Source organism: Bufo bufo, chromosome 5 (assembly GCF_905171765.1).
Source record: "Bufo bufo chromosome 5, aBufBuf1.1, whole genome shotgun sequence".
Lineage (NCBI taxonomy): Eukaryota > Metazoa > Chordata > Amphibia > Anura > Bufonidae > Bufo > Bufo bufo.
In genome coordinates, this window is record NC_053393.1 from 70920274 (window position 1) to 70937813 (window position 17540).

Genomic DNA, 17540 nt, shown 5'->3' on the forward strand with positions numbered 1-17540 from the left:
TCCCAACGCCCTAAACAGCGAAGAGCTGGACTTTCCTTATTGCTTCACCAGGTCCCCTCAACTCCCTTTCGGGTTTGCCTTCACCTTGTCCTATTACCCCGCAACCATCAACAAGGTTTTATTTACTTAAGGATGGAATAATCTTTGTCTTTGACAGGGGCACAGCACATATACACAGTGTGGGCATGGATGTATTATACATTTTCCAAACAATTTTCCTAAAATGTAGAACTATATGACAGCCCATTAAAACCAAATTCTAATAACATTGTAGTCGCTGAACCAGTTCCCAAAACATTATTCTGGCCATGATATTAATTTCAGAATTTTTCCCGTCAGTTCATTTGATAAAGTTCATCAGTTTCTTCAGATCCTTGGTGATCCTTCCATCAGTTTCTTCAGATCCTTGGTGATCCTTCCATCAGGGGCAGTGTTGTCTAGGATGTAGATGCAGCCGTTCCTGTAGACCCCTCCTTTTTCTGCTGTCAAGGACCAGTCGGTTCTGTAGAGTCATCACTGGAAAAGAGCTCAGTTGTTCCACCATTCTCTGCACAGCATCACAGATATAATTCACAAATCTCTGTTGATGACAATAGATATGTTAATCCAATCAAAAAAATTATTATTATTATTTTTTTATACTACTAATCATGGGAATTAATGACTCGAATCCTGCAACTATCTGACTTTTTGCTTTAAATTAATCAGAAACTCTACTACAGACTCCTATGGCATCTATGTATAAACGTGAGTCAAAAGATGTAGGGAGTGACCTCCTTAGTCGTGACCGGACAATGTTTTCTGATTTGATCCCACTCAGGAGGTGAGAATAGAACAAATGGCATCAGTACCCGATCAGGACTTGATCAGGGTACATTGGCCACTTCATTCCACCTGCATCCTGGGTCAGAGTTTCAAATCTCCACACAATCACCAGATATCTGCGTTTTGATCATTTTGGTTGATAAACCAACTGTCAGAGTAAACGTTAGAGTCACTACTTGTCATCTTCAGCTGAATTATGTAAGAACAATATCCTGGAGGGAAAACACCAAAGGGCTTTCCTGTATAAATCCTGTCTCTAAGGTCAGTTTGTCATTATATTTTAAATTTGGCCAAATATTTAATGCCAATTATAGGTAAGGATGTAGGAGCCACAGAAGCAACTAAACTTTGAGGTTTCTCCCTTACCAACATTCTAAATTTGCCTAGGGGATCTTGGTCACTTACACATGCTCCTAACACATATATCCCCAAATCCTGTTGTATAGGATTTCTAATGGACAGGAACAGAGGATTACATTCATCATGTTTACAACTGTTTGGTGGGGTTCCCTTCAGGATAGTCATTCTTTGGGACAAACCTTCACCTTTACTGACTCTAGAGGTAGTTTCCACTGGATTATATTCCCAACACTTCAGACTAGTACTCCATTCTGTTAATCTCCAATATCCACAGTTGGTATGATCATATTTAAATACAATTACCATAGACTGGGTCAGTCCCCGTCACACAGATGTACTTATCAGACCAAAACCAAGTGTCCTATCTGTCATCTGTCTTACAGTCCACTATACTGCAAAAGTCAACTTAGTTGTTCCTGACTCATCTTGATAATATATCACCGTTGGAATTTGATTTGACTGTGATTTCCCCTTTGTACAATATGGAACAAACAATAAGGCATGAAACAACATTATGGCTCTTATAGTCCTGACACTTGATTGCAATACGATCAGTTTCTCCTTGCAATTCGACAGCAGTGGCGGCGGTTATCAGGACTTGATGTAGATCTTCAAACCGTAGCTCTAGGACTTTCCACCCGTCTCTTGTTTCACCACTATCCAATCTCCTGATTGTGAAGAATGAATCGCTTCTATACAGTCTGGATTCTAGGAAACAACTAAAACTTGGAAATACACATTAGACAATAACTTGTGCAACAGACAACATCATTTTGGAAAACTACTATGCTGCATCTGGAACTATTGGGGAAATAGACACCTAATCCAGGAGCATTCCCAAAGAGTACTTCATAAGGACTTAGGCCTATCTTCCGGTTAGATGTATATCGGAGGAAGAAAAACCCCAGGGATAGGTACTCTCACCTCAGTCAGTATCTTTTAGCTGTAGCCTTTGCTACAGGCCAAATCTCCGAATATCCTGGAAAGAGATCAATACAGACACAGACATATTCACACTGTTCCAACTTTGTTCTGAATGTAGTCAATCCGCAGTCTCTGAAATGGGTAAGATGACCTTGGCATATGCCTTCCTGGAACTCCCATAGTTCTCCCATCATTATTACATCACCTAGTGGCAGCATTGTTGAACCCAGGAGTCATCCACCACAGAACCCAATCACACCTTCTCTCTCTGGATTTGCCCATGTTCTAAATCCATCCTCTTTAGGTAGAGCGCCCTCTGAAGGAAGAGTTTATTACCAACTCTCCAGAGTCCTATTATCACTTCTACCTTTATCCTTTGATGTTTCCTTTCAGCCTCTGTAACCTGTATCTGAAAAAAGGCAAACTTTTTGGAAGTCCACTGGCCTTAAGCCATCCTGTATCACACAGATTTCCACTTAGGGTAGACTTCAGGTAATAATGTAACCTATACCTGGATGTTAGCAGTCTTACCCTCAGCCATCTTACCAACCTCAGCGAGTGTCTTCAGCTCTGTCTCCTGCACTACCATTGCTGGACGGAGTGGTTCTTTCTTGACAACATCAGATTAAGTAGAAACAGCATATCCTGTCCGAAATGATCCATCTTCCAGGAACCTGAAATGATCTACCAGAAACTCAAAAATGTGGTTATTAATTGGATGGAGACATTAAATTTGAATTTTTATATTTTCTACTCCCAGCCTCCCCCCTTCCATATGCAGCAGAGTGATCGGATCTAATTTTTCACACCCTTAAGACGGTGATTAATTGGTGAGAGGAGTAGGAATTGTATTACTAGATGCTCCTACACATGTGATACTACCCTTAGCCATGAGAGATCATGGAACATGTTTGCTATGAGGCAATGTAATTAGATCCTAAGGACTGTATAGATAACAGGGATCCAGTATTTGATTCTGGGTTGTTAATTTCCTATGGGTGTTTCATTTGAAGGGCTGAACATTTGTCTTCCTCCCACGGGCGAGGAAGTGGGCAAGTACATACAAAGTCTTCCTCCCCCCCTTGTGGGGAGGACTGATTGGCAGCCACCCCCGCCTTAGGTCTTTGTTTGATTTAACTGTAACAATATGACAAAATAGGGACAAAATTAACTTCTCTCAAGCCTAGCCAACACTAGACCTTTCTAGATGATTCTCAAGATCATACACAAAGGCAGCACTTAGGATCTTCTCATGCATAGATAAGGTAATCTCAAAAATCCAAATCCACCCAACTTTTCTGGAGTCTCGTGAAAACTTTCTCCACACTCTCTGTCCTGATGACAATCTGACTGACTGATGATCTAAACACTTCATCACAGACTCACTGATCTTCACTATGCATTAAATCCCCAGCTCTACATTGGACTCAATTTTCCAAATCTCATAAATAATATGAGAAAACTCTCCATATTTTAACTAATTTTCTATAAAGCAGCATAAGTAAGTCCTCTGAATTGGGAATTCTATTCATCATGGCAAAATTGATGTTACTACTGGGTGTAATATATGTCATATATCATATGCAGGTACATTTTTAACTGATGGGACATACAATTGGGAAGGGTTATTTTCAGACATCACTGGATATAATCCAGTGTTGGAACTATGATAGGATTGTGTAAAGTCTTTGAGATCCACAAACACACAACATGTTACTTGCACACACACTTTCATCCCCCATAAGGGCCTAAGGAAAGAGTTTTTGGGGGGTGGGGAAAAGCTAGAGAGAGCAGAAGGCACAGTGGGTGGTGCTGATTAGCACATTCCAGCACCTGGAGTAGAGGAGTGGCTGACAGAAAAAGCAATAGGTAGTCTTTGATGGACCACAAGACACAGGATTACTCTTTTTTTTTTTTTTTTTTTTTTTTTTTAAAGTTACAACACATGTGGTGGGGGGAAGGGAATGCCGCATGGCCAACTCTCTTTGTTCCCTATCACACCCAAATCCTCCATCTTACTATAGCAATATTGTCCATTCTCCTCAATTTCTTTCAACTTTCCATCTACAGTTTTCCACAAACTTTAATTTAATCTATCTCCTACTGCATTTGCAATCTCTAGGGGGAACTTTTACACAAAACTGCATATTTACGGATAATACCGGAAATCGCTGCTACTGAGTATGACAGAATGCTTTCAACTTTTATTTCTAACTGAAACTTTTCCTTTCTTTTCCTCGCATCAACTGAGCCGCCGTTAATATCTCTTTACTCTGTCCTGCAACATTCGAATTTCCCATTATTGTAGTTGCACGAAGATCAAACAATTGCTACTTATCAAACCCGCAAACTTAAGCGTAGTTGCACAAAGATCAAACGGAATCCGATTACTATAAGTAATCGCCACCGAACCCACTAACTCAAGCGCAGTTGCACAAAGATCAAATGATATAATAGTATTGAGCCCACAATCTCTCAAAGTGAAGACCCCTCGTCAATTCACCGGGATACAAAATCTTAATAACTTCCAATTGCCTATGGCCATTGGTATTAACCCTTATCTCCAGATTCTCATCAGAATCTTGGGCTGGGAAACAATTCTACGTCACAGGATATCCGGCTCAGCTGTCTAACAATTTCCGTTTAGTTTCAGCACGTTCTACCACACAAAGAAGGAATATTTCAATAGGTTCTTTCTAACAGACAGATCAGCTATAATTTGAACCCTTTTATCGCGATAACACCAATTCAACTCTTGAGAACCCAAAAGCGGAAGTTACAGAGGAGATTTGTAAGAAATAAAGCTTTCTTACCTTGCCGGCATGTGATCTCATCTGATGGTTCCGTTTAAGTCGCTCTCGTGGCGTTTGAATCGGAAGTTACGCAAGCTATCTGCCTCACGCTCGGCGCCATTTTGTCAGCGCAATTCATGCGCTTCTCCTTCTTTGTGTGGTGCCAAATCAATTAGAAGTATAAGTATGTGCATGCCATACAGCTTTATAATGAGACCAGACACGCTAGGTGGTATTATGAAAGCATCTTCTCATCTTCCTTGAGCATGGTAGAAGAGCAGGCGAGAGAGACTTTTATTCACAGTACATTCACTTAAATAGCAGACATGACATCCCAAAAGGGGTGTTCCTTAAGAAGAGACTATTGGCTACTTAACCTGATAGGAGTGGTTTCACTGAGTCTATAGGTGTATTTGAAGACTGTAATGTAATCCCCTCTTTCCCCCTCCCTCATTGACCTTCTCATACATATGGTTTGCAGCCATCTAGTGGACAGAAATGTGTACTACAGAATATTCTCATTATATATTCATAAAATCATAAATCCTTCTCTCACACCATCCCCAACAGGCCTTGGACGCACCTATTAATGGATTTCATTACAGATCTACCAGTATCAGCGGGGAAGACTGTTATTCTTGTAGTTGTTGACAGATTCAGTAAAATGGTGCACTTTATTGCTCTTGCCGCATTGCCTAATGCTAACACACTGGCTCAGGTTTTTATTGACCACATCGTGAGGGGTCCCTTCCGATATTGTTTCGGATCGTGGTACCCAATTTGTTTCTAAATTTTGGAAAGCTTTTTGTTCTCGTTTAGGGGTTCATCTGTCGTTTTCTTCATCTTTCCATCCACAGTCCAACGGTCAGACTGAACGTACCAATCAAAACCTAGAGACATATTTGAGATGCTTTTGTTTCCGAAAATCAGGAGGAATGGTCATCTTATTTACCGTTAGCCGAGTGTCATGGTCTTACCTTCTTGCTGTTCTCCTTCGTTTGACATGTGCTGGCGGCCATCTTGGTTTCTGGGTTTCTTGTAGCCTTCCACCCTGCGGCTCCTCCTTCCCACTGGGAGGAGCTGGATGCCTAGCTCATATATATAGGAGGTCTGTGGCTTCAGTTCCTTGCTTGGTCCTCCTGTGTTCACATGCTTCTAAGACTGCTGCTGCTTCTGGTTCCTGATCCTGGCTTCGTCTGACTACCCTGCTGGTTCCTGATCCTGGCTTCGTCTGACTACCCTGCTGGTTCCTGATCCTGGCTTCATCTGACTACCCTGCTGGTTCCTGATCCTGGCTTCGTCTGACTACCCTTCTGGTTCCTGATCTCTGGCCTCTCAAAGACTCTGCTTCGGTTTCACCATTCGTTTGGACTTTTGCTTTACAGCTTTATTTTCAATAAAGCCTTCTTATTTTCACTTCTCTTGTTGTACGTCTGGTTCATGGTTCCGTGACATTAGGACCAAGCCATGAGTTCTGACGGTACAGGGCCATCCTCGCTACCCATGCTGTTTGCCAGACTTGATCAGCAGGATCACCTGTTGGGTCGGTTCGCTGTGGCGTTGCAAACCCTGCTTGAACGCACGGCTCATTTCGCTCCCGTTGCCGATGGGTCGGTTGTCGCTCCTACTGCCGCTCCGGTTGTTGCGCCAGAGTCTACCCCGACACCTGTTGTTGCGCCTGCGGTGTTTCGGGGTATGATCGGTTCTGCCCCTCTTCCACAGCGCTTTGGGGGAGAGCCAACTCAGTGCCGAGGTTTCCTTAACCAGGTGGGCATTTATTTCGAGTTGCTGCCACATGCCTTTCCTACTGAGAGATCAAAGGTGGGCTTCTTGATCTCGCTGCTCTCGGACAAGGCCTTGGCCTGGGCCAGCCCTTTATGGGAGAACAACAATCCGGTGGTTGCCGAGTTTTCCGGTTTTGTTGCTTCTCTTCGGAAGGTATTCGATGTGCCGGCTCGTGCTGCCTCTGCCGCGAAGCTCCTTATGTCCATCAGACAGGGTTCACGATCCGTAGCTGAATACGCCATTGAGTTTCGTACCCTGGCAGCAGAGGTGGGCTGGAATAATGAGGCTCTGGTCGCTGCTTTCTCTCATGGTCTCTCGGATGCCTTGAAGGATGAGGTTGCAGCTAAGGACCTACCAGTGGAGCTCGAGTCTCTTATTTCTTTCCTGATTTTGATGGACACCAGACTCGGGGAGAGACCTTCCTTTAAGGAGAGCCTGCGGAGGTCTTCTAACAGATTGGCGCCTACGTTTGCTGTCCCACCCGTGCCTCCCTCTCCTCCCACGCCTCCTGGGGATGACTTGTCTGGGGGTGAACCCATGCAGCTGGGGTTTGCTCGCCTGTCCGAGGGGGAGAGGGTACTCCAGAGACGCGAGGGTCGATGCATGTACTGTGGTCTCGGTGGGCATTTTCGGTTGGCATGTCCGAACCGTCCGGGAAACGCTCGTACCTGAGATCCTGTCGGGGGCAGATCTTGGGTGGAGTCTCCTCGTCCCCGGTTTCCCGTGTTGACAAACCACTGATCACTGTTGTCCTCTCCTGGGTCGGGGGCTCGGTGACGACCCAGGCGTTGGTGGACTCTGGTGCTGGTGGTTTGTTCATTGATAGTGTGTTCGCTGCCGCCAATTCCATTCCTCTGCAGGCTCGAGGTTCCCCACTGGCTCTTGAGGCGATAGACGGCAGACCCCTTCTGTCGTCACACGTGACTCATGAGACCCTTCCAGTGGGGATAGCCATTGGTGCCGTTCACAGAGAGTCGGTCTGCCTCCAGGTTATTTCGTCTCCACACTACTCGGTGGTCTTGGGGTACCCCTGGCTCCAGAAGCATAATCCGACTTTCGATTGGAGATCGGCCGAGATCCTCTCGTGGTCACCGCAGTGTGGGGCTAGTTGCATCCATGGGTCTGTCAAGTTGCTGTGTACTTCCTCGGACTCTCTGTTGCCTCCTGAATACGAGGAGTACCGGGATGTATTCGATAAGGTGCGCGCGGTTGCCCTACCTCCGCACCGCCCATACGATTGTGCTATAGAGTTACAACCTGGTGCCGTTCCTCCTCGTGGCAAAGTCTATCCACTGTCGGTAGCGGAGAATGAGGCCATGGAGGAGTACGTGAGGGAGGCGCTTTCACGCGGACACATTCGCAAATCCTCGTCCCCGGCAGGGGCTGGATTTTTTCTTTGTGAAAAAGAAGGGCGGTGAGTTGAGGCCTTGCATCGATTACAGGGGTCTCAATCGCATCACGATCAAGAACGCTTACCCGATTCCCTTGATTTCCGAGCTGTTCGATCGCCTTAAAGGGGCCACGGTCTTTACCAAACTCGACCTGAGGGCGGCATATAACCTGGTAAGGATCAAGGCGGGCGATGAGTGGAAGACCGCGTTTAACACCAGGACCGGTCATTATGAATCCTTGGTTATGCCCTTTGGGTTGTGCAATGCGCCCGCAGTCTTTCGGGAATTCATCAACGATGTTTTCTGTGACCTGTTGCAGCAGTGTGTGGTGGTCTATTTGGATGACATCTTGGTATATTCTGAATCCATGGAGGCCCACATTCTGGATGTCAGACGAGTGTTGCAACGGTTACGAGAGAACAAGCTGTTCGGTAAGCTTGAGAAATGCGAATTTCACCGATCCCAGGTAACCTTCTTAGGTTACATCATTTCCGCTGAGGGGTTCTCCATGGATCCTGAGAAGGTTTCGGCTGTCTTACAGTGGCCCCAGCCCAGTGGTCTTCGTTCCCTGCAGCGCTTTTTGGGCTTCGCCAATTATTATCGGAAGTTCATCAGGGACTTTTCCATGCTGGCCAAGCCTCTCACGGATCTGACCAGGAAGGGCAGTAATTCCCAGGTCTGGCCGCTCGAGGCCATCCGAGCTTTTGAGGCCCTAAAGTCCGCTTTTGTGTCGGCTCCGATTCTGTCGCATCCCAACCCTGGGTTGCCCTTTGTCCTCGAGGTGGACGCGTCTGAGACGGGAGTAGGCGCCCTTCTGTCTCAGCGTAGAACACCAGAGGGTCCTCTGCTTCCTTGTGGGTTTTACTCCCGGAAACTGTCTTCCGCGGAGTGCAACTATCAGATTGGTGACAGGGAGTTATTGGCCATCGTGCAGGCCCTTAAAGAATGGAGGCACTTGCTCGAGGGTTCGGTGGTTCCGGTTCTCATCCTGACGGACCATAAGAATCTGACCTACCTTTCTGAGGCCAAGAGATTGACACCACGTCAGGCCAGATGGGCTCTGTTCTTGTCACGTTTTAATTACGTGGTCTCCTACCTACCCGGTTCCAAGAACATCAGGGCGGATGCCCTATCACGGCAGTACTCCGAGCTGTCCAGGGAGGAGTCGATTCCGACTTCGGTCATACCTCCGAATCAGATCCTGGCCGCCATTCGCACCAGCCTGACCTCTCCCCTGGGTGAGCAGATTTTGGCGGCTCAATCTGGTGCTCCCTCTGGGAGACCCAACGGCAGATGTTTTGTGCCTGAGGAGTTGCGCACTCGGTTGTTGCGAACCTACCATAACTCCAAGACCGCGGGGCATCCTGGAAAGAATCAGCTGTCCTGGGCTGTTTCACGTCTGTTCTGGTGGCCTTCCCTACGTTCCGACATCGCCGCATATGTAGCGGCATGCTCTGTTTGTGCCCAGAGTAAGTCCCCTCGGCACCTTCCGTTGGGCCTTCTGCAACCCATAGCCACCGGGGAGCGCCCATGGTCACACCTGGGGATGGATTTCATTGTGGACCTCCCTGCATCCCGAGGCCATACGGTCATTCTCATGATTGTGGATCGGTTTTCCAAAATGTGCCACTGTGTTCCTCTCAAGAAGTTACCCTCTGCACAAGAGTTGGCCACGATTTTTGCCAGGGAGGTCTTCCGGTTGCACGGTTTGCCCAAGGAGATTGTGTCGGATCGGGAGAGTCAGTTTGTGTCCAGGTTCTGGCGCGCCTTTTGCTCCCAGTTGGGGATTCATCTCTCCTTCTCCTCGGCCTACCACCCTCAGTCCAATGGGGCCGCAGAACGATCCAATCAGGCCTTGGAGCAATTCCTTCGTTGCTATGTCTCCGATCACCAAGACAATTGGGTTGACCTTCTGCCTTGGGCTGAGTTTGCCAGGAACACGGCGGTGAACTCTTCCTCTGGGACGTCTCCCTTCATGGCCAATTATGGGTTCCAACCTGCCGTGTTACCGGAGGTATTCTCTCCCCAGGATATTCCGGCTGTGGAGGATCACCTTTCCGTCCTACGTGCTTCTTGGGTACAGATCCAGAAGTCCCTTGAGGCCTCTGCGCAGCGCCAGAGACTCCAGGCTGATCGCAGACGAGCGCCTGCTCCTTCCTACCAGGTCGGAGACCGTGTATGGTTGTCCACCCGCAACCTCAACCTTCGAGTGCCCACTCCCAAGCTGGCGCCTCGCTTTGTTGGTCCCTTCCGAGTGCTTCGCAGGGTAAACCCGGTAACCTATGCCCTTGTGCTTCCTCCTGGCATGCGGATCTCTAACGTGTTTCATGTCTCCCTGTTGAAGCCACTGGTGTGTAATCGTTTCACTTCCTCGGTTCCTCGGCCTCGTCCGGTCCGAGTGGGCAATCATGAGGAGTATGAGGTGAGCAATATCCTGGACTCACGCCTGGTCCGCGGTCGGGTGCAGTTTTTGGTCCATTGGCGTGGTTATGGTCCAGAGGAGCGTTCCTGGGTTTCCTCCGCAGATGTCCATGCTCCTGCCTTGCTCCGAGCCTTCCACGCACGCTTCCCTCAGAGACCGTTTTTTGCTCCGCGGAGGAGGGGCCCTTGAGGGGGAGGTACTGTCATGGTCTTACCTTCTTGCTGTTCTCCTTCGTTTGACATGTGCTGGCGGCCATCTTGGTTTCTGGGTTTCTTGTAGCCTTCCACCCTGCGGCTCCTCCTTCCCACTGGGAGGAGCTGGATGCCTAGCTCATATATATAGGAGGTCTGTGGCTTCAGTTCCTTGCTTGGTCCTCCTGTGTTCACATGCTTCTAAGACTGCTGCTGCTTCTGGTTCCTGATCCTGGCTTCGTCTGACTACCCTGCTGGTTCCTGATCCTGGCTTCGTCTGACTACCCTGCTGGTTCCTGATCCTGGCTTCGTCTGACTACCCTTCTGGTTCCTGATCTCTGGCCTCTCAAAGACTCTGCTTCGGTTTCACCATTCGTTTGGACTTTTGCTTTACAGCTTTATTTTCAATAAAGCCTTCTTATTTTCACTTCTCTTGTTGTACGTCTGGTTCATGGTTCCGTGACACCGAGTTTGCCATTAATAATCGTCGTCAAGAATCCACCGATAAGTCACCATTTTTTGGTGCGTATGGTTTCCATCCTCAGTTTTGTACGTTTAGTGAGGGGGGGCCGTCTGGGATTCCCGAGGAGGAACGATTTGCGTCTTCACTTTCTTCAGTGTGGCAGAGTGTGCAAGAAAGTTTGAAGAGAATTGGTAGTAGATACAAACGTGTGGCTGATAGGAAGCGCTCTGAAGGTCCGGACCTTGGGGTGAATGACTTGGTGTGGTTGTCTACCAGAAATATCAAGTTGAAGGTTCCCTCGTGGAAATTAGGTCCGAGATTTATTGGTCCTTATAGGGTAATTAAGATAATTAACCCGGTGGCTTTTCGTCTGGAGCTACCTCAGACTCTAAGGATCCATAATGTCTTCCACAGATCTCTGCTTAAGAGATATGTAGAACCTCCTGAACCATTGCCACTACCGCCTTCACCGGTGGTTGTTGATGGCAGTCTTGAGTTTCAGGTAGAAAAGATTGTTGATTCACGATATGTTCGCCGCTCTCTTCAGTACCTGGTGCACTGGAGAGGTTATGTTTCCGAAGAGAGAATGTGGGTTCCAGCATCAGAGATAAAAGCGGACAGACTCATTCGGGCTTTTCATAGCTCCCATCCGGAGAGGCCTGGTCTTGAGGGTCCGGGGGCCCCTCGTAGAAAGGGGGGTACTGTCACGACTGTGACTGATCCAGACATGTCTGGGAGGAGAAGGTCGCAGCGACTTGCTACTCGCGATAGCTTGTGAGTTTGCTCCGTGGTTCAGGGTATGTCATCCGGGTTTTGCCTTGTGAACCTTTTTGTCCTGACTGGGAGTTTGTAGGCATCCTTCTCAGGTGAGTCCTGTCTGCCACTCCCAGCTACTATATTAGTTTCAGTTTCATTTGCAGTCATTGCCAGCTATAGTCCTTACTTCCAGTGCTATTCTGACCTTTGAAGGAGATTGTTTGACGGTATTGCTGTGGAGCTCTTGTCCGGCGTGGACTGTCGTGATTGGGATCGCCTTCTCTGCTCGTGACTGGATAAGTCTTTTTCTGCTGTTTGATTGTTTGTTTGTTGCTGTCTTCCCCTGTTGTTCTCCTAGACGCGAGTGATGGTGACTAGTGCTCCCATCGGCCTTTCCCCAGTCTAGTCTTGTTAGGGTGACTGAGGGTTTAGGCATCCTGCTCGCCGCACGGGTTCACACCCCGTCTAGGGTATCAGGGCAGACAGGTGCCAGCTTAGCGTTAGTCAGGGGTGGCCATTCTATTTCCCATCCGTAGATAAGGGTCCCCCTTCCCCTCCGTCTGGTGCGACATGACTGCTGCTGGGATAGCGGTCATGACAGTAACGGTTCGGTTACTCACCTGAGTCACGGTCACCTCTAGGCTATCTGTAAGTAAGTCCCTTATCGCTGGTGTGCACTGCAGGCTCGCTTTTCTAAAGGAAGTGGAACTGTTTGAATGGCTGTACAGTACAGTCAGAGTGGCATGTGAGTCGGGGACACATGATGTGGCAATATAAATGTGTCTGCTGCCTGGACCAGTATCTGTACACGTACTGTATGTATGGCATAATTAATGGAATGACACATCACACATGACATGACGTGAGTGACACAGGTCTTTACCAGGCAGCCTGGTAACTCATGTCATGTTATGTGTGATGTGTCATTCCATTAATTATGCCATACATACGTGTACAGATACTGGTCCTGTACTCCTGTGAGGAGGCAAGGCAGGGGTGTGGTGTGGACCACTCCTGAGACTGCATGTGCTTACAGTCCCTAAATAAATAATACTGCAGTGATTAGCAACCGTATGACAGGCGTTTATCACCGATCCTCAGGACGACCGTCGCTCGGAAGAGCTTAAAGTGTAATGTGTTAATTATTGTTTTGCTAAAGTGTAGGGCAAGTGATAAGTAACATTTTTAGAATATAGTTTATTTAGCTAAAACGTTTAATTTTAGTAGAAAACTGTGGCTGAAATGGCCCTTAGCAGCGCTCTCAGAAATGAGTGTTAAGGTCCACCCGTCTTCTATTTGAAAAGGGGAGACGGGCTGTGCTTCTGCCTCATGTGCCCCCGCGGTGGCCACAGGCGTCTTAAAATCTAATGCTCGGGTACACTAACTAACCTGCCTTCCCTGCGATAATCACTCATGAAGACAGATGGACCTTAGCCTTTCAGGGGGCCCAAGGAAATTCTTGCCCAGGGTCCAATCAATATTAAAGACGGCCCTGGTCCCGCAGTGGTCATAAATATCATGTCGCGCACCGGACAGGAGTCACCATGCAGTAACAAGTACTCGCACCCATGTAGATGACGTATGATCCAATAGGCCATATCATGGTTTGCTGGCGAACAAGTCAATAGACATATAAAGGTAAAAATACAAAAATAAAAATAAACATAGTGATCAGCAAAAGCAAAAGCGTAAACTGCTGTTGCGGATATAAGTTGTTTATGTTATTGTTTCAACGCCTTGTCAATCCCGTAGACCCACATTCCACCGCTCACTCTTCACAACTAGGCCAATTCCTCATCACATGACTGCAAAAGAATAAGAATAAATGTTAAAATAACCCTGTTGATAAACAAGGGGCACTAACAAAAGCACCCAACAACAAAAGCTCTAACAGAATCCAAGCAACCGCCTACTCAGGTTAATAGCCATGGTTTATAGTCTACATTAAGTCCCTGATGTTTCAATGTGTTTAATTTAGAGATCCACCAGATCTCAAATTTTTTTAGTAGTGAATGTCTATCGCTACCTCTCCTGGGAGTGGGGACATGATCTATTAGCATACACTTCAGATCCCTTTCTTGGTGACCCAAATCCGTGAAGTGTTTGGGGACTGGGAGGTCCATGCGTTTTTTTCTAATCATATATCTGTGTTGGTTGATTCTGGATTTAAAATCCAGTGATACTTACCAACATATAGCAGTTGGCATGGGCACCATAATATATACACAACATATGTAGACTCACATGTCAAAAAATGTTTAATGTGGTATTTTTTGTGTGTCATAGGATGGAGAAAAAAACTGCCTTTTTGCATATAGCGACAATTTACGCAGTTTAAATAGGGAAAACTTCCCAATTTAGGACAGCGTAAGAATGTTTGGCCAAACTCATGTTCACTCATGTGAATTGACGTCTGATTTCCATGGTGATGCATGCGTTCCATAAGCCTTTGGAACGCATGACATCCGATTCTGTTTACTGACGTGAATGCATATGCTGACTTGTGCGTTCCACGTGACTGTGGAGTGCATGACGTCGGATCACACAGATGCATAATGAACATAGAAGTCATGATCACGTGATCGGACACACGATCACGTGATCGGAATGTTTCAAAAGGTCCTGCGACATGCGCAGTTGATTGACCTGCACGCCGAAACCCATGTGGACCTCTTCCAGCGCCCGCTCTAGGACCTTCCTCATCCAGTTTGTTTTTAAGGTACGCCTGCACCATATATGTGATTATGAAGTCATTCACAGATGTTTGGATTTACAATTATGATCATTACACACTTGTATATGCATTTATGACTTTTTTATTTGGCAATTGTGCCCATAGCACGTTTGTTGTATTTTATGTCAATAGTACAGTCACGTTATACATTATAACATGACGTATTCTGATGGATATTTTGCTATATTCTTTTGATTGATGTAATCAGCACTTTGATTGAATAATGTTGTGAAGCTGTATAAATATGTACACTGCACTAGCAATTTTGTCACTGCTTGAGAAAGATCCCAGGAAGCGGATCGAAACGTTGCGGGTCTGGTGAATAAAGTTTGATATTATTTTACGCCTTGGAGGTGCCGTGGAATTTTTCTCGCTTAGTATCTGAAGGGGGATCGCCTTCACAGCCGCTGGCACTCCTCCTGTACTTAATTTACAGCACTGCTGCCCAAAGCCTTATATTTTTTCTACGTGTGAATCAGTGGAGCCAAGCACGCTTATTTCTACAACATGACTACAGGTACTTGTTTTCCCACTGGGGACTTATCCACACCAGGCGTTTTTTCATACTCCCAGGAACAAGCTGACAGAATCCTCAATGCCTACAAAGGTGATGCAGATTTTTTGTCTACACCCAATATTTCGGATACAAAGAGGGACTTTGAACGTGTCTCTAAGAAAATGGTGAGTCTTGAATTACATCTTACTACACTCAGTGAATATTTCAAGTCCAATAGAGTACCTAGAGGACTGAGGACTCATTCACAACCCACCATGTATATGCACGACAATGAATTCAGAGCAAAATATGAGTCTATTGCAAATAAATTCTCTCTGGATTTAATTCTACTAAACATAGAATTTCTCCAGAAAGATCTGAGTGAGACAACAGAAAAAACAGATGCACTACAAGCTACCCTTGTTTCTTTATTATCAATCGAGGAATACCATGAGCATATGTCCAAACTTAAACCTTTTTTGGACAAATTAAGGATGGAAATACAAGACACAAAGAGAAGCAAATGGCAGCGTGACGCTGCGGATTACAATACAGGGACTGTGTACAATTGGTCCACTAATCATCAGCCTCAGCCACGTAATTCTAGATTGGGAAAGAAGAGTGTCACAAAGGACTTTGTCCTCTCACAACAGAATAATGTTACCTCAGAGCCTTTTTTAGACCATACTTGCAATCAAGCCTCAAGAAACCAACACGACGTGGAGGAAGAAAACGCCATTATCGCCAATGTAAAGACCAGGAGCAAAAGACCACCAGTAAAAAAACTGAATTGACCGAACCCAATATTGTGGTAAATATCTCTTCTCATGTATTATCTGATTCACAATTAAAAGTCTTAACCAAGGGATTGAGCTCTTGTCCCAATAGCAATACCGATTGGCTGCAACTTGAAGCGGATTTATACTAAAGCTCAAAACCTAGTTTTCATCTCATCCGTCCATTAGTAAAACATTTACTACTACCGAATTGACGTTATGTGATTATGATTTATTTAATAAAAGTGAATTTATACCACCTGTATCATCCCCTGCTGTTGAATTGTTTATTGCTGCAGTGATGAAAGATGTTAATGTCTTGAAATCTAATGACAAAAAGGGATTTAGACATCCCAACATGACACAGTTGGAATGGCGTGCTATTGATGAGTTGATCCGTGACCACAGTCTCACCATCAAACCTGCCGACAAGGGTGGTGCGATTGTGGTCATGGACACTCATCAATACATAGCCGAAGCACATAGGCAAGTTGAGGATCAGGAGGTTTACCAGAGGTTACACACTGACCCTAGATGGGACATAGAGAGAAAAATCCAGAGCTTGTTACAGGAGGCCACAAGTGCTGGCTTCATTGATGACAGACTCAAGGACTTTCTTTCAGTCACACACCCGATGACACCTTTTCTCTACTTATTACCTAAGATTCACAAGAATCCCTACTTTGTAATATATCCATCTTTTTAGATAGGGTGTTAAGACAATACGCAATATCTGCCCAATCTTACATTCAGGATACCTCAGATTTTCTTAATAAAATTACAGATGTCACACTACCTCCCGATGCTATTTTAGCATCTCTTGACATAACTAGCCTTTATACCTCAATTAGACATGATTTTGGGTTAGAGATGGTAACTAAGGCCCTGACTAATTCCACCTTTTCAGTGGGATGTCAGGACTTTATTCTACAGCTATTACATACAGTCCTGACATGTAATTACTTTCTTTTTGGGGATCACTTTTATCTCCAGAGGAAAGGGACCGCCATGGGGTCTAATGTGGCCCCCACGTACGCCAACATGGCGGTCTCCTTCCTTGAGGAGACGCACATCTATGTATCGCCCCACTTCCGTCATATTCTGAAGTGGTGGCGATACATAGATGATATTTTTCTCATCTGGACTGGATCTGAGGATCAACTTTTTGAATTCTTTCATTTCCTTAATACCATTGACATAGATATTACATTTACCTTAGAACACTCTAGGGAACAGATACATTTCCTTGACACCCTCGTTTCGGTGACAGAACATTCACTTTCCACCACACTCTACTGTAAACAAACAGATCGGAACACATTATTAAGTTTCAACAGCGCTTATCCAAGAGCAATGATCAAATCATTGCCCTTAAGCCAATTTCTACTAGCTAAACGCATTGTGAGCAATGATGAAGAGTTAGTGGGTACACTTGATCACATGTCCCAGGCTTTCAAGGATAGAGGCTTCCCTCCAGCATTACTAGATGAACATCTAGGTACTATACAACATAAGTCACGCGCTGAACTTTTAAAAAGGAAAGGTGGGAGCAAAAAACAGACTAATAGGATCCCATTGGTCACTGTCTATACTGAGGACAGTATATGTATCCGACAGATTGTTTC